At 40.7% G+C, this 17,539-nt stretch overlaps 1 protein-coding gene across 11 annotated transcripts in view; it reads left to right on the top strand.

Moving 5' to 3' along the window:
* The window catches only part of LOC121519743 (receptor-type tyrosine-protein phosphatase F), a 272,460-nt gene that overhangs the window by 53,138 nt on the left and 201,783 nt on the right, over nt 1-17,539 (top strand). For 10 of the 11 annotated variants that reach the window (XM_041802610.1, XM_041802607.1, XM_041802611.1 and 7 more), the window contains exon 1: nt 11,512-11,803. The exons of the other annotated variant lie outside the window; for it this stretch is intronic. The gene's annotated coding sequence lies outside the window, so the exon portion shown is untranslated. Of the gene's footprint in view, nt 1-11,511; nt 11,804-17,539 lie in introns of those variants that run through there. 11 annotated transcript variants of the gene reach the window in all.

Genomic DNA, 17,539 nt, shown 5'->3' with positions numbered 1-17,539 from the left:
ATTCCCTCATTTCTCCTCTATAAATTTATGAGGCTCTGATGCTATAATAAGAAATTTTATGTTGAATATTTCATTTCCTTAATTATTTTGGGCCAGCTTTCTAGTCAGGCAGTTGAAGTCAATTTGTTACTCTGTGCTATCAATGGTTGATGAAGAAAAACACTGAGATTTCCTGTTAAACTGTGACAGGCTCTGATTATTATTTAGCTTTAGTTAGCTATTAAGTTAGATATTGAATTTCTATTTCTTTCACAACCTTCAGCTAATGCAAATGCTCTTCAAAATGAGAGTTCTTGTTTAAATCTGTAATTTTCCTGTTTCTGACAAGCTCTGATACTAGATTCTAATCTCCTCACAAAACAACATGACTTTCGTTTTCTTTTTTCTTTGATGTTTTCACTGTTTTGGTCAACAGAGGGTCCTTATCTTTCACCGTCACTCAAGCCATTGTTTAAGAGGGGCACCCTGCAAATGCAAAATGGCACAAGTGATGGATTACTCTTTTATTTGGCAGCCTTTTCATCTGTTGAAATGCTGTGTGTGTGTGTGTGTGTGTGTGTGTGTGTGCATGTGCCTTTGGGCTTGTACCCGAGTGTTCATGTCTGTGTTTGGGACAAAAAAGAGAATTTTAATGTGTTTCATATTTTTTTTGGTTTGTTCCACTCATTTGGAAGAACAAAAGTGAGGCTGCTGCTACAAAAACAGATCCGAATTTGCAAATATGAAGCATAAAATATCATCTGACTGCTGTTAAATTTAAAATTCTCAAATCCAGTTTCTCCAGTTTATTCCAACCTTTCTTAAAATATGGGATGGGAAGTGAGGGATGCAGCCTACACTTTAGTTTTGGCTGCTTTAAATATTGGAGATTATATAAAGGCTATTTGATATTTAGTGCTGCATGAGGTTTTAGTGGATGGCCCTGTAGCCTCACCGTGAGACCCTGTCTGGCATTTTCTCCCCCAGTGCAAAGGCATGTTTGTGAGGTTAGGTTAGGGTAGGTTAGGTTAGGTTAGGTTAGGTTAGGTTAGGTTAGGTTAGTTTAGGTAAGACTAGTGTAGGTTAGTTAAGGTTAGGTTAGGTAAGATTAGTTTAGGTCAGTTTAGGTTAGGTTAGGTTAGGTTAGGTTAGGTTAGGTTAGTTTAGGTTAGTTTAGGTTAGGTTAGGTTAGGTTAGGTTAGGTTAGATAAGATTAGTTTAGGTTAGGTTTGGTTAGGTTATGTTAGGTTAAGTTTAGGTTAGGTTAGCTTAGGTTAAGTTTAGGTTAGGTTAGGTTAGGTTAGGTTAGGTAAGGTTAGCTTAGCTTAGGTAAGGTTAGGTTAGGTTAGGTTAGGTTAGGTTAGGTTAGGTTAGATAAGATTAGTTTAGGTTAGGTTTGGTTAGGTTATGTTAGGTTAAGTTTAGGTTAGGTTAGCTTAGGTTAAGTTTAGGTTAGGTTAGGTTAGGTTAGGTTAGGTAAGGTTAGCTTAGCTTAGGTAAGGTTAGGTTAAGTTTAGGTTCGGTTGAGTTTAGGTTAGGTTAGGTAAGGTTAGGTTAAGTTTAGGTTAGGTTAGGTTAGTTAGGGTTAGGGTTAGTTTAGGTTAGGTTAGCCTAGGTTAGGTTAGCTTAGGTTAGCTTAGGTTAGCTGAGGTTAGATTAGGTTGATTGATGACTCTATAAAAGGGATATAAGGATGATTACCAGGATGATTCTGGTTTCTGCAAATATGAAAAATGTTCCTGACAAACCGAAAAAAAATTGCGGCACACTTGATGGGGAATATGAGTGATACAAGGATCCACTTGGCAAATCATCACCCTGAAATAATTCACGTAGATAAAAGGAGCAGAATCTGGCCAGGTAAAAAGACTCTTAAGGAAACCTTCAAATCCACTTCCCGATTTCGCCAAAGACCTACAGCTATTTTCAGTGGTGGAGAACGAAGGTTTTAGAGGATTGGAAAAAACACACTAGAGCCAATAAGGACATATTTTTTTGTTACTGAGGTATTGCCAAACATTGAGATTTAGATACCGTTAAATTCCTAGTATTGACTAAAGTTAATATGTTGACATTGGTATTTTGAACACCAGCAAAAATTCAGTATTGAGCATGCCTACTCTAAGTTGCCTTTTAGGTGTGACTTTTAATTTTTGATTGTTTATGTTAACCCTGGGATGACTTCAGCCCCACAGTGTTTCCCAATCATAGACAGTTCCTGCCTACAGATTAATATCAGCCCTTTTTAAAGACATCAGCTATTGGTAAATGATGTGGCATGAACTGATGTCAGTAGTAGATGTATATCTGTCTGTATCAAGTCAGCGCTTGCATCTAGCATCTAGCACACCTACTTGCTGGTTTGGGGAGTAGATTTATCATTGAGCAGAAGATATGACCTGTGGGACAAACTGATCTGTTATGGTAACAGAGAGGAAATAAAGGATTGTGGGATTATTACACATAAGGAAGTAATGAAAATACATCAGCAGTGGTGTGGGCTAACACTGAGCAATTTAGATGAAATGGCGGTATGTCCTAGTGCAGTTTTCAAAATGCAGAAGGGTGCAGTATTTAGTTTTTGTAGCAGGGATGTCATGCTTTACAAATCATGCAAACATTCAAGTGTCATTTTTTTCCTGAATTTTAACCAAAATGAGAATGACATAAAATGATCATTCTCTTCAATGCGACTTTTCATGCCAAATTTACAATATGAGGAGCAAGGGGATTTTTTTCAACGTCGTTCAGCCCTTGTATTGGCCACTGGCTAAACTGCTATTGAGTGAACTATTTCAAAAGGCAAGGGATGTTCTTCAGGGGTTCCCAAATGATGTGCTTTGAAGCAAGTCTAAGTTTGTCATGGGAATTTAACCGCATTATTACCACAGCTTTATAATAACTAACAATATCTAACGATACTGTTCCAGAGGCTGATTTGGATGGTTGTGAATACAGTATATCTTGACATTTGGCTTGATACGCCTTGACAGAAAAAAAAGCCTCTGGTGTGATTATTCAACCTGCTGCTGATGAATCCTGTCAAAAGAGAAGAAACACATAAATTAAACATACAGAATGAGGCAGTGTGGGATGGCAGTCCCTACTGCCCAAGTCAAGTGTCAGTCTATGGTGCTGCTACCTCTTGCCAAATGACAGCTGGGATCAGCTCCAGCCCCCATGTGACCCCTCTGGGGTAAGCAGTATTGATTATGGATGAATGGATGGATATTGTGCATCCACTTTACATTTGATACATAGAATTTCCATGCAGCCATTAGAAAAACTCCCAATTAGTAAAACTTTTTTCTTTGCATTGCCAAAGCTATAAGTACTTAGCCCATTATCAGTGTTTCATGCCAGACGCCAGCTCATAATTTGTGGTTTATTTCCTTTTAGCAGTGGAAGCAGCCTTCTCCAACAGAGGGAATCATTTCATGTCCCCCTCCTTTTGATTCCAGCAAAGTGGTGCACTCTGCTGCAAAGCTTGGGGAGGTTTCCTAATGAGAGCTATTAGCAATGCTGAAGCTGATTTGTGTTTTTGAATGCATTCCTATCTGCTGGAGTTGTTTTTCTGCAATGCCAATGGGAAGTGATTAGAATAATAAAATGTTGCATGAAGACACCACACGTTTGTTTTGTGGGGAAACAGCACTACCACACAGAATCACATGTGTCCTCTTTTTTTGTGGGTGAACATATTGACATCCACAAAGCTAAGAGTGAATCTAAAAAGCTGTCGACACTTTTCCCTGTACTCAGTCAGGCTACTTATCTTCTTCAGTGCTAGCACCTTATCCTCTGAGTGAGGCAGGAATTTATCGAGGGAAAGCATCTGGAAGGCTGTCTTGTCAGAGACAAAGTGTATCCTCCTCAGGTTGGGAGAGACTGCTTGGTGGGGTTTTTATTAGGAACCTCTCACTGAAAGTTTTTCAGATTTATCAAAGTCTTCTCAGAACACAGCATGCTTGTTCTGTTAGAGGAACTGCAGAAAGGAGCAACCTGTTTGGATCGCATCCTTGCCCTTTCTTTTTCACATTTGATGTTTCTATGCAAGTTCTTCTCTTGTTTCTAAACCATGTCTCCCTTGATTTTTCTTCTCAGTGGAAATGATGTAGCTACTGTACTCTCTGAAACTATTTCAAGCCTTTTTTATGTTGAGCTCAACAAATTCTCTGTTAATGGTTTTCTTTTTTCAATTTAAAATGCTGAATCTTAATGGTGTTTTCATTTCACAAACAGAAATGACAGCTTGTGGCAGACAATTTCTACATGAGATGAAAACAAGATTGTAAGATTTATGAGAAATTCATCATAAAAGAAGCAGATACATCAGTTTCTTTGCCAACAGTAACATCACAAAACATGATGCATTGTAGAAGCAGCTTGCATCTCTGCAGATCTGTTGACGGCAGCTTGTGAAATGTAACACGGCTGAACAGCTGGTCACAGCACAGCAAAGCACAACATTGCTCTTTCTCCACGCTGACTTTCCCTTTGTTGGAGAAACTAACTAGGCTGCTTTTGCTTTCGCTCTCCTCCTACACTAGAGGTGAAACATCTTTCAATATCCTGCTCTCGTAACCTTTTAGTAGACCTGAAGGAAACTGATGAATGGGAGTTTTGTTGTGTGTCAGCGCTGAGGTGCCCATCTGTTCCAAAAGTGCGCCTGACAGTAATCTCCGTGGAACGATCATTGATCAAAAAAGACAAACAGAGGTCTGAAAATTAGACCAGAGGGAGAGATATTCAGGTGAGAAAGAAGCAAATTGAACCACACAGGCTTTGGAGCAGGGAGTGGGTGACACTGAAGGTCACTCGCTAAGACACGTTTGGATAAATGGAGCCAACATCCATATCATTGATTGCTAAGTTACCCTTTGAAGTTGCACAGAGTTGCATGGAGACTCTTGTCTTGCACGCTGTTCTTGACCTGGCTGTATGCCCCGTTGCTCAATGGGGATCTTGTAGGGCCAGAGCCTCAACTGTTACCCCATGGAGAGGACTGTGCAAAACTTCAGTAAAAATGATGCTTCGTCATTTGGTCCCTCTCGCCTCTCACAAGAACATCACGCCTTCCGTTTTCGCACATTTCACCTCAAAGCAACTTTCCCGAGCCACCCGCTTCTTTGCTTTCATTGCCACCCCCGCACACCTCACGGAGTGCTGCATGCAAGGAAGTGAGTCTCTGGAGAGATTTCAGAGAGTGCAGGGGGCCAGAGGGTGGAGAGAGGGCACAGCGCTGTAAAGTGCCTCAATGTCGCTTCATTTCCCCATTTTAATTGGGCTATCTAAATGCACCCCCGGTTTGTCAATACCCGCTAGGGTCCCAGATAAAAATGATTTGTCTCATGCATTCGCCAGCACGCTCCACTGTTCCCCTCAGAGAGCATGCCCTGCCAGTTGTCAGCAGCAGAGTGTAATAGAGAGCGCTCGTTGTTTTTGATTTTCAACGAGTAGCAGGAAAAAGGTGCATGCCTCTATCAGTTCCTTACCTCTCCTGTCTTAGCCTTAGTTCTTTTTTTCTGCACTCTCATTCTGTCTGTGAGAAACAAGTCAATACATGCATGCAGGCTCTAAGGACACATACACAGACACATCAGCACTGGGACACATGCACTAATTCACATGCTCTCCTTACACAGACAAGTCTGAACAGGCACGTACACACCCAAACACTCACTGAAGGTCAGCACCGTGAAGCCAATCTTATCTGTGTTTTTATGTGCTCTGTTTCCCACTGTCCTTGTCTTTTTCACACCTGCTGTCACCGTGTGCCATCACCTTCCCTCTCGGCGCTGGAGCCAGTGTTATCTGCAGACAGTCCCGAGAAAAACTCAGGGCCAAAAGTCTGCCCTTGGTGTTTGGACTGTTGGAGTAGGCAGAAGTGGAGCTAGCAAGAAAAATCATTCATATTAAAGATAACAGTATTGTGCTTCACTATCTACCCTGTACATTTGCTGCCCTATACAAATCTTTAAAGCTCAATTTGGTGGTTTATGTGGTCTCTAACAACATGTAGGATGTCATGATATGCTGTAAGTAAAGATCAAACAGCATGGATTGGAGCTTTTGAAGAATTTTAAATTTCAATATGATACTAATTAAATCAAACAATATTTATACCTTCAATACCAAAGAAATTAAAATGGTCTCCTGAACACCAAAACTGCTTGATCTAGTTATTTTTTTTTTCAACCTGCACGTAAGAAAGGCTCACTAAACAGTAAACACATGCCAAAAGTTGACATACTGTTTGTGGTAATAAACAGCAAGATAAATCAAGTTTCCCTTAGAAATGTACAGTGTCTACCTGAAATCAAACATGTCCTCTACATTATCATTGATAAACAGGAAGAAGTGCATGCAATGATTCTGCTCCCTGTCTGTAATTTCTAATGCTCACTCATTCAGTTAATATGGTTGTCAGTGTTTGTGTGGGGCTGTGAAGCTGTCATCGGTCTGCAGGTCTGCATGTAGAGGAAAACTTTTAGGGACCAGGAAATTTAGCTGCCCATCTCCTCGGCTCTGTTCCTGTCTGTAACAGACGTTAAAGATGTGTCTTTTGGCTTTTTATGCCTGTAGAGATGAAGCCAATACTTGAACACCCTGAAGTCCTAAACCTGGATTTAACTAAGTGATGTGCCGACAACTTTACCATGTCTGATGGTGAGAGTCCAGAACAATAGCTTGTGTTTGAATACCTTTTAATAATTGCTCCAAACTTTAATGTTTATAAAAAAGCAATTGTTATCCAAACATTACTCCAACACGAACAAACAATTCACCCATACTGGCTTCTTCAGTGGTCAAAAACTGTTTACCTTCCAGGCAGAACACCTGCCCAGACTAAGGTTAGTTCCTATTTATAAACTATTGCTCTTTGGCCCCCCACATTGTCTTTTTTTCAAGAGGTGGATAGAATTGGAAACAGAAGAGTGAAGAGGGGACTGACAACAGAAAGGAGCCACAGGTCAGACTTGAACCCCGCCCACATATATGGGATGCACCGTGAGTGCTAGGCCATGTGCGCTCAAATTAACAGCTGTTTTTGTTTCATTTTAAAATTGATATCATTTGTTCATTTCTATTTTCACTTCGACTGAGGGCAACTGTGATTTCAAACTGAATTCACCCAAATTTGAGCCGGCTCACTGGGCTTCGCTGAGAAGTCAGATATGAATCAAGCATAACATTCAACTACTAGAACTAATTTTTCTGTTCAGGAATGAAAGTAAATAACTATAATTTGACATATTAATCAAGAAATATTTATGTGCTTTACTATTTTTTCAGGGGGTTTTTTGTAAATCAGTAAATTTGAAAATTCATTGATAACAATAATAATTATATTTTAGCATTAAAAATATCATTTGGGTTAAAGAGCTTCTACATATTGGTGTATTAACCATTGCAGAAACATAAAAAATGATTTTGGTAATTACCAATGCTGTTAATTTAGGGCAGCTGTGGCATAAACCTTACTTTGGTCAGGGTAAGGGTGGTCTAATAAATTTGTTAAGCACTGTATCTGTTATTTCTTCAAGACTTTGGAACTTTTGGTACTACCAAATGTAAAGATAATGGATATTGTATCATACAAAGCACAGATTTTAAACCAGCCAAGCCTTTGGACCCACCACCAAATCCTCAATGAGAAATTGCAATCCAATTTTCCAATATTCTTTGACCAGTCCAGTTAATTTAGTAAAAAATAGTACAGTTGGGCCCAAGATAGTACAAAAGATGTTAGAAATAAAAGAAAAAGGGCAAAATGAGCATGTTTGAAAGAGTTTCATTGACTTTTTGACACACATTCATGACCCACTAAAAAGGACCTTGTGGCCCACCAGCTGAGAACCACTGGTTTAAATCGTGGTATTGAAAAAGAATCAAACATACTGAAAATCTGGGAAAATTGGAGGTCTTGGCACTCAAAAATCTTATTTTAGTTATCAAAAACTGTAGGCAAACTGTTGAACTTTGTCCAAATTGTCCAAAAACATTGGTGGTGTACTGGTACTCAAACATTGCTAAAGGGAGCCGGTGCTCAACTACAGAGGCTACAGTCCTCAATGTAACGACTGCTGGTCCAAATCCCAATCCTGTCCCTGTTTGTTGCATATCTTATCATTCTCTCTCCTATTTCTCCTTAGCTCTATCTAATTAAGGCAAGCCCCATCAAAAACTCTGAGAAAGAAAAAGTTCCAACCTTTTTGTGCAATTTAAACAGTTGCCAGTAATTTGCCTGCAATTTTCTGTTGAATCATTCCTCCCAAGTGCACTTCTCTTTAGCAACAGATGAAGTTTTTAAAGGTTTGTCGCTTTTAAATACTATTGATCATCAAAATAATAACATATATATTGTTTTCAAGTATGTATTGAAAAAGAATCAAATCATTAAAAATGCTGACAGCCTTAATGCCGTATGGATCTCAAGTTTCCTTTGTGTGCAAATCCTTAACAAACATTTGCGTGTCATGATAAGACCATGCATGTGCTACAGAAACCACCAGGACTGCAATCTGGAGCTAAATTAGCAAACAAACAGACAACAGCAGTATCCAGGCCTTGCTAAATTGTGAATCAGGCTGGGAATTGTGTGCTAACAGGTGTTGGCCAGCTGTGCCTCTGGACGTGATGACATAGTGCTAGTCTTAAGGGCCCATCAGCAGCAGCACACTGACTTTCACAGCTCAGTGTTTACGGCACAGGTCAGCATATTTTCAGTTGCACGCAGCCAGAAATGTGTTTATCAGTGACCCTCTGAATGCAGAGATAAAATATGTGTTTTCTAACCCATGCTTTTAATAACTGAAGTACTGTAGGTAAGTTTGTAATAAGTTAAGATGTTTCTAGATGGTTGTTGGCTACAGTGTTTGAAAAAGCAGTAAATACACTATATTCTTGCAACGGTATGTATCAGTTATTCAGTCGATTTGTGCCCTTTTGACCCAAGACGATGAAGTTTCTTTTCTTCACTCGAAGCTGAACCTTTTTAAAATGTTTTTGGCTGACTTGTTAGATGGGGCAGACAGTTATATTGATAAAGCCCAGGGCCAGTGTGATTCATCCCTTCCTACAGCAGTCAGCGCAGTTTCCCATCAGATGATGACTATAGCTACCACAGAGGAGCTGAGGTGTCTGGCTTGATCCAGGTGTTCTTCACCTGCAAATAACCCTGCAGCACCACAGCTTCTGAACATGCTAGAACTTGCAATACAACTTGAAAAAAAAGAGAAGTAAACATTGATCTCACAAAATCCAGTTCTCTCAACAGTCTATGAACTGGGCAGCGCTGTCGGACCGGCTTAAGTCGGGGAAAGAGCGGCTCCTTCAGACTGAAGAGGCTGTAAATCTCTTTTTTTTCAGTCTAATGAAACGAGCGGGGGATGGGTGTTTGTCACAATGTTATAAATTCTCAGACTTGGTAGGGGGTGTTACCAACTCTATTCAAACTCTTGGGGGGTGGGGCAAAAGATAAGTCCCTAAAACTGCCTGAGCTCCAAGAACTCACTCGAGGACACCATTTTAATCTTGCACTGGGGGTTAGTGCAGGACTCCATCTGTGTTTTGAGTTTTACGTTGCACTAAAATGAGATTACACCAGAGATGAAATGGCTCATGTTGTGCATCTGACACACTACTCTACATTACAGTAGCTTACAATTAATTTTCTCTCCCTCTCTGCTGTTAAAATCACTAGCCGATTATCATTTCTCCAACCTTTTACCAGTGTGTGATTTGTTCAGCAATTTCATCCCAGATGAAGTTGACATTTGAGTTTGCACAGACTCTTTACACCCACAAAAAATACTTTTTCTCCTCTCCTCAGGGGTGTGTGGGTGTAATAATTATTCTCCAGAAGGTTCCTTCAAACTCTCATGAGACTGTAAGAAAAGAAAGGTTTCCAAAATGTCCAGATTGGTTGTTCTTCTCGTTAGTTGTTATGCAAATTTGATGAAAGTTTTTGTCCTCAAAGATTTTATATGTATGCACCAACAGCTAGAATATACTGTGTATAAATTGAATTACTCTTTAATAGGATGGCCCACATCTTCTATTTTTTCTGAAGTCAACAGAAAGTTGATAAAACAATTCTTTCTCAGGCTGAAGCGGCTGTTATGTGAACAGATCTGCAGCCTCCAGTAAAAGCAGACTGTCTCCCATTGTTAACAACAAAGAGAAATGTGGAACGCATTGCTGTTCGCCATTTCCTTCAGCTGAGTTTAAGCCTAGAAGACATTAAACATTGCTGCTCTTAGTGGAAATCCTCACGTGTCTTTGTAGATCCTCAAATGACTTTAGTTCTGTTGGTTTATTTAAAGTTACTGTACTGTATCAGCAGTATTGCCAAATCAGATGATATGGAATTACTTTTGCAATCTGCAGGACATGATTTCTGTTTACTCTCTCCTTTAGAACATATAATGAAAGAGCTAAAATTAAATTATTAATGCAACTTGGCATTATATATGGCTTCATCTACAAACATTTGTCTCTGGACTTGGCTCTGGCTTGCAGCGTCAGCAATGGCACTGATATATTAAAGAAAACATCATTATGTCGGGGGGGTGAAACATTGTTGAAGCATTGCTGCATGAGTCAAGTTACAGTCCACACAGTATTATTGGGATAAATGGGCAAACCTCTCCCCAAGGTCCCGGGGCTCTGTGATCTATTAAGGCGCTGTCGTCTCGGATGGTGAATCTCAGAGAGCGAGGGAATTTTTAGGGGAAGAGAATGGTTGTGCTGACATCCTCTCGCCGTGCAATCCCTTGTCCTTGTAGGACAGAAGAGAGGAAAAAAAAAAACAGCACCAGAGGCTGACTTGGCTGTTCCTCTGAGCTCTGTCATAAATCCAACTGAACATTTCTGAACATCTGTTGTGGATGATTAGCTCCATGGCTAGAAGAGTTTGACCGCAGGGAGTGAGAGCCAGTGTGTTTGGGAGCGCTGTGTGTGCCGATTCAAGAATGAGGATTTTGCATATTTATATTCTTTTTTTTTTTTTTTTTTTTTTTTTAAAAAGAGAGTGAGAGTGTGATGTCATTTTAAAACACATTTATTATCCTCCAAAAATGTTACTGTACATTTATATTTGCCCGTCCTCTGGGAATGCTTGTACATTTCAAGGTCATACTTTGTTAACCCCTTAGCTCCAGTGATAATGACATGGAAAATTGATTTTAGAACACACGCAGGAGTTCCATTTAAACACAGAATTGAGTGTTGGAGTTGCCATATGAGCTTACATTAGGTCACATTCTCTCCTTGGAAGGTGGTCAATAGATAAGACATAATGGAGTCTCTAAGCTGCAGGAATACATAACATCACGTGGACTGCTACCTTTTTTCCCCATGCAGGTGCACAGTAAAGCCCTCCCTCATTGGTCAAGGTTTGAAAAAGGTAAGGCCATGCAGCCTCCTCCTTCTTCACTCTGAAATTTGACACCAGTGACATCACACAGTGGGTTTGGCCTCTCTCAGGCAGTCCCCGAACACCCGCTCAGTGTGTGAACAAGCATTGCCTCTGAAGGATCTCTCCCCAAGCCACATTGCTCCACAGCCACAGCTGGAAACGTATCAGCAGAGAGAGCGGAGAGACAGTTCCTCTGGCTTAATGAAACGCTGCGAATGGAATAACTGAGCAGGAGCTGGAGTTACTTTCTCTCTCACACCTTTTCATAAGACGCCGTTCAGGGATAATCTTTCTTGGATACAGCTGGATTTTCTCCTCTAGGATTTGGATATTATCTCTTTCTTGCTGGAATAAGGAATAAATTACTAAAAGTTTATAAGTGGACCTTCTTGACATGTATGGGTAAGTGTTAATTTTGCACCACAGGGCTGTGAGGGAAATGTATTGCTTCTTAACTAAACTTTATAGGTCTGTAAATTCCCTCTGTTGTCTGTGTTATTTTTCCTCTTCAGATAAACTTCCTCTTTATTATTAAAGTAACAAAATAAGTTGATGTGTTACACTTCAATGGTCAGGTATTTTCTTACTATTCTTTTGTCCTCACTTCTTTTGTCCTTGCTCACTCTGGCTTGTTAAGCCAAAACAATAGTTTAACCTCGTCTTGGCTTAGCTCTATTGGCTGGCTCTCTGGCAAATTGCCCTGTCTGGTGCGAGCCCTCCCCTACGTATTCAGAGGACTTTGAATAGAAGGGCCATAGAATGTCCCCTAGCTACCGCTGCTAAGGTGAGGTGCCCTGCCGTTCTACTGCATTAGGCCTGCACCGAGGCCAAACAACCTGTTTTTCCAGTTGTCTTTATCTCCCTGGGCAATCTGGAGAGTTAAGTTTCAGCGACAAAAATTCCTCTTTTTCTGAAGGAGACGCTGAAAAGCTTTGAACTCCCAGATAATTTCAGAGGAGTACTGCTGGGAGTCACAAATTAGGATTTTGGGAATATGCTCTGGCTTGGCTTTTACAGAATAAAACCTGTAATTCTTGTTTTGTAGAATAGTATTTAAAGGTTTAAGTTTGTTTTTCACCCATAGTGATAATCAGCTAAATCTAAGTTGAAAGAAGTTTTGGGAGTGAAGAAAGTTTTTTGAACCACTTTGGCATCATTTCAACACAGAATAACCTGCTCTGAATGTCTCCCTCAGCTGTAATTATGTCTTAAATCTTTTGTTTCTTCTTTATTACAGCATAAAAGTTTTATGCTCTTGTATGAGGAACGCTTGGACCGAGTTCATCTTGTTCTTGGTCACAATAAATGTGGCAGTTGTTGCACAATAAGTTTGTTGCTCAATACAAGGAGCTGTCACTGGGAATAAAATATCCCTTTTGCAACTTGCTCTTTTCCATCAGAGCTGTCTTAACCTTTCAAAGAACAGAGTGTAGACAACATGTCTGTCTCCTTTTGTTTGGCCTTTGAAATGACTAGACCTCCCCACGGGTCCATCTCACTGCAATGGAAACTTGTATGTTTTCGTTCTGTTTGTACAAAAGTTAAGCTTTTCTTTTCATGTATCTATTATTGATATTTTTCTTTCCTTTTGAGCTAATGATGCAGAAATGCAAACCCCTCTCTGTGCAGCCTACCAGTTACTCTTCACTTGGAGGTTGCTTCATTAATAAATGACCTTGAGGCGAAACTCAAGAAGGGTTTGGCAGGATAAACAAACAAGACAAAAAAGTGTTAGCCCTGGCCGTTTGTTCAAAGAATACCAATCTGTGTCCACACGGGATGACCTGCAGGTCGCCCTCCTTCACCTCCAGCATGCAGGCTGCCGACCTTTCATTCTGCTTTTACGACTGGGCTCAAGTCACTCTGTCACCAGTAATGTTCCAGAGAAACATTAAGAGTCTAGGAAGTGACCTGAGAATGACTACAGTCATTTGTACACCACTGCTCCTTATTAGATTTTCTGACCAAACATAGAGAATATCCTTCACTTAAATGACCGCCTCGCCTGGAGTCTTTCCCTTTGAACAGATTACTCTGAGGACCAGTCAATCACTCAATCTCTCTCCCCATCGGATTCCCTCACAAGTAATTATGGGCTGAGCATATGGATTTTTCCATAAAACTTGATTTCTCATCATCTGTGAATCGGGTGATGTGTAATGGCCTGTTAATGCCTGATGGATCTGCTTAGTCACTCGAGTCCCAGTTGGGACAAGGAGGGCTCTTACAATCACAGATCAATGTCTGAGAAGGCCATTGTGTCAGCGGAGCCACATATTTGTCTAGGACGTGTACTGTAAGTAGATGGAAAGCCTGCTGGGCCCTTTTATAAAAGTTCAAAGCTTTGCTTGTTGCTAAAGTGTTAACTTGGGCTTTTTTCACTTGTTTTCTGTTAAAATTTTCAGAACAGCTGCACCTAAAATCTTTGCAACTTCTTGTTAACATTTGCAGGGTTCTCAGGAGTCAGGACACGATGTAAGAAAGATAAATTGGAGCTGGAGCAACAGCCTCTAATGCTAGAATGACGGTTTTTGCCTCTGTATCAGTGCTTCCTGTAATGAGACGTATTCACAGTAACAGTGGATGAGTGGAAAAGGACTCGTTTGCTACCAGAAAGAGTACAAAGCACATTTAGTACATACACAACCACTGCACTGGTCACCCAGATTTTTATTTATGTAACCTTTATTTAGCCAGGTTAGTCCAACTGAGATTAGACTTCTCTCCCGACTCAGTCTGGACTTTTGCAATGTCAGATAAACAAAGGTGGTACATCATGTCCTGCAAATTATCTAAATGTCCAAACCTTCCTCAGCTTGTTTGGGACACATTTTCCCAAACGTAGCTGCTGCATTCAAGCATAAAAGTAAGCTCAATTCAGCTTTGCGTCAGCATTTTATAGAGGAAAATGACGGGAAAAATCAGGAAAAAACTGGGGTGAAACTTGGCTGTTTTCCAAATAGCCAACTAAACAGTTAAATTCCGGTATCAAATGAGCCAGCCCTGGATTCATGAGTCAGTTTAACAAATTATCATTTCTCAATCTCTCAGTCTGAGGTAAAGGCTCCCATCGATACGTGCTGCTGTAGCTTCAGTTAAAGGCTGCCGCCTTGCTTTCCATTGGCTCTTTGCTGAATGTTAACATGAGAATCTTAGAGGTTAGCATTCTGTAGGAACAGAGGGGTATGGCAGTATTTTGACTTAGAAAATGGAATATCAGTACAGGCTGTTGACGCCTGTGTCTCATGAATAACTACTCAACTGAAGTGATGAGTAACCACATTAAGCTTGCAGAGCTAGCTGCTAACTTAAGCCACACTCTACTCGGCACACATCATATTCCCACTAAAACAACGACCCTGTGATAAATATGACTGTTTTCAGAAAATTTTCCGTGCTAGAGTAAAGGTTTTAACAAAATTTAAATGGGCATTTAGCCAGATGAGAAAATAGCAACCTGGAAACAGCACTAGCACCAAATATAACCTTGCAAAGCTGGTTGTTTGGCCAGATTTCATGTCTGTCATGAGGTGGATCCATCTTTCAGAGCTTTCAGAGCATTTGCAGCATTTTTGGGAAAGAGGTGGTAGCTGTTGGTGTGGTTTTAATGTGCTTCAAGCCTGTAAACAATGGTTGCCAGTGAAGAGATTAGCATGGATGCAGCTATGGCCACAGTTTTATCAGACCTGAGCAACATTTCTCTATTAAAAGAGGAGCAAAAAATCTCAAAGTTTTTCGTGGCAGAGAATGCTCTTTTCCTGACCTTTGGCAAGAGTTTAATTTACCAACTGGCTCCACTGACAGTGAACAACAGTAACGGGTGCTAGCTCTATGTAGCTCACTCCTCTGGGTGGCGCACTCCTATCCACGTCATACATGTTGTCACTTTAGTTGGCCCATAATGATTGAGACAGACAAGGCATTCATCCAGTCACCCTCTGAATATATTTTTAAAGATGTTGCCCTTACTAGACACTGTCTACAGAGTGATTTGCAGCTGGATGTGAAACATGTCTCATGCCATGGATATGTGGAGTCTACCCGGCGTGCCAGTTATTCCAAACATGCAGCTTACATCAGTGTTTCAGGACATTTTCATGAGTTTTGTGAGTATGAAATCCCCCATTACTAATATTAATGTACAGCTTCTTTAAATAGCAGCACAGAGAAATTTCTCATCTGTGTTTATGTCACTGTGTATTGCCTGATGGTGACAGGGTCATGAGTAGCTGTTTTATGATGACAAGGCCTAATTGTCAATCCTCGGGTCTGTACTACACAAGATGTTTATGCAGCTGGGGGTGAGTGTGCCAGACATGTCCTGCCTAATGTGCGATGTCAATCAACGGCCATCGCCTGCGTGATGTGTGAGCAGCACTGATAGGCACTTTCTGGTCTTAGTTGTGACACTTCCTTTCTTGCAGACGCTCCCTCATTCATGGTGACAGGTGCTGATAGGAAAGGTTTAGAAGAAAGGACTTCTTCATCACTAAAACCACCAGTGTTTTGACAAGAAAGCTTTTCCTCAGCTGCTCCAGGCACACAGCTCATTTGATTGAAGCATGTCTGAGTCTCTTCTTTGAGGGCTGCTAAACACACGTCGGGGTCTGACTTAAGAATCCTGGTTTATTTTAGAAGGGGTGGTGTCATTTTCTGCCAATTCGGGATGCATAGCAACTCTTTTGCTACCTACCTGTATCTGTGGAAGTAAAGCTTTTACTAGTTGTCTTTTATGAGAAATTTGGCCATGTTTTGATGAGAGTTTTGCTTCTTTTTAGCATTTTACTACCTGAACCAAATGAATTAATGATTAGCATGATGTCCATATTGATGCACAAAGGCAGTGATTGTACTACAAAGTCCTAAAGTGGATCATAGTGCTTAGGCTTATACCTAAATCAGCTCTTTTAGGACCTTTTCTGCTCTCTTTTTACATTGTCTCTTCTACTCTACAATTTCAAAGTATTCATCTCCATTTTATGGCCTGTTATAGCCAGCCATCAGAGGTCTGTTTGGTGCTCATAGCCTTGCACCTTTCATTTAAACCTTAACTCTATGCATTGCAGCACTGGGTTTCTCAAAGGGAACACAAATCCGCTTTGTCACAGAGGACATTTCCCTCCTTGCACAAAACTCATTTCGATTCCACATCATCCCATTACGCCTCCACATTGATTGAAACAGCCTACATTTTCAGGGGCAGCTGCATTTTTTTGCACACTGTATGTATGACAAGGCCAGAGCTTGTGCTTTTGTGTGTGAAATGTGCAGCAGTGCAGGTATGAGGCCTACATGGCCCATGGAAAATATAAATTGTCGCATACATTTATTCTGAGAATAAAAAAAGAGGGGGCATTGCTGTTGCATGTTACTCTGTTGATGTTACATGGCTGGATGGCTGGATGATACGCTGCTAATATATCTAATATAATAATCTTTGAGACAAGGTCAGGTTGGTTGCTTGTGAACTGCTATTAAAGGGAGTTAAAGGTCAAAGCTTCACCTTGCTCTTAGTCTGAGTGGATAACTGTGATGCTAAGCTACTGTAAAGCAAATAACATTGAATGTAGGCTTGATTTATACGCTGCTTGGTTCTGGGAGTACACTCGTGAGGCTGATTTATCCCTCTGCCTCCACCATCGTTGTTGTTTGTTCAGCTTCCCAATTCCTCCAAATGTCTGGCTTGGACTCCACATTCTGCTTGATTACTTTATCAGCTCTCCTGTCGCTTCCCCAAAAGTTATGAGTTATTTTTCAACAGCCAGCTACGGCTGATCTCAAATTGTAAGAAGCAGGATTGGCCCCTGAATCAATTAGATTTCATATCATGGAGTAAGTTATCACTACCCGTTGAGCATACAGGGATCTCAGAGCACGTGTGTTACATGTTTCCACAGGGATGTGTTCAGCATCAGTATAACGTTTGGCTTTTCTTCATCCTCCGCCTCGTCCTCAAACACAGGCCATAACTCTTCCTCCTGCAGAACTCTTGAGGTCCCCGGCTTGTTTTGGGAAGATGGATGGAGATTCATTTGGTTTCATTATAATGTCTGACTTATTTATAGCCTTCCTGTGCAGCGCCTGTTGGCTCACTGCAGCCCCTGTAAGGATGCTGGGGGGGCCGAGGCGTTGATGAAA

The sequence above is a fragment of the Cheilinus undulatus genome, linkage group 13 (assembly GCF_018320785.1).
Source record: "Cheilinus undulatus linkage group 13, ASM1832078v1, whole genome shotgun sequence".
Lineage (NCBI taxonomy): Eukaryota > Metazoa > Chordata > Actinopteri > Labriformes > Labridae > Cheilinus > Cheilinus undulatus.
This window is presented reverse-complemented; position numbering and strand designations above follow the sequence as displayed.